This window comes from Bison bison, unplaced genomic scaffold (assembly GCF_000754665.1).
Source record: "Bison bison bison isolate TAMUID 2011002044 unplaced genomic scaffold, Bison_UMD1.0 scf7180017859064, whole genome shotgun sequence".
Lineage (NCBI taxonomy): Eukaryota > Metazoa > Chordata > Mammalia > Artiodactyla > Bovidae > Bison > Bison bison.
The window spans coordinates 4,648-5,204 of NW_011489636.1; the positions used below are offsets into that span (position 1 = coordinate 4,648).

General features: G+C 65.5%; 1 long non-coding RNA gene across 1 annotated transcript; it reads left to right on the plus strand.

Moving 5' to 3' along the window:
* The first annotated feature begins 20 nt into the window (after window positions 1-20).
* Window positions 21-527, plus strand: LOC104981441. The gene is made up of 3 exons (XR_824373.1): window positions 21-131; window positions 235-318; window positions 416-527. It is a non-coding gene; the product is annotated as an uncharacterized LOC104981441 (long non-coding RNA).
* Window positions 528-557: the final 30 nt, after the last annotated feature.

The window sequence follows — 557 nt, forward strand, 5'->3', positions numbered from 1 at the left end:
CCTTGGATCAGCCTCTGCAGGGAGTGCAGGCGGCCCCAGCAGAGGCTGATCCAAGGCACCACCCGGCCCTGGCACAGGAGCTCGGGCACAAGCCCGGGGGGCAGGGACACTCCTACCGTCACAGACTCCAGGTCACCGGGAGTGCACAGTGGGAGGTGGGGGCAGGGGCTGCCTGGGTGGAAACTAAGCGGGTCCAGGGAGGAACAGTGAGGCCTAAACAGCTGTTCTGTGCAGGCACAGTCCGCAGACTTCCTGACCCCCGAGAACAAGCAACAGGAGCTGGGGGATGGCACAGGTGTGCAGCCACCCAGCCTGAAGGTCTGTCAGGGTTTCTCCCAGCCTGGGGTGGAGGTGGGGCGGAACAGGGGACCTGGGGCTTGGGCTTTCATCCAGCCAGCCATCCTGTGCTCCACAGCTGCCGGCAGAGGCAAAGCGGGTGCAGGAGCAGCACGAGGCTCAGCAGAAGGCCCTGGAGACGTGTGTGTGAGTGGCTGCCTCCCTCATCTGGGACTGGAGGGCCCAGCGAGCGAGGGGGGTGTTCTCAAAGGGAAACGGGG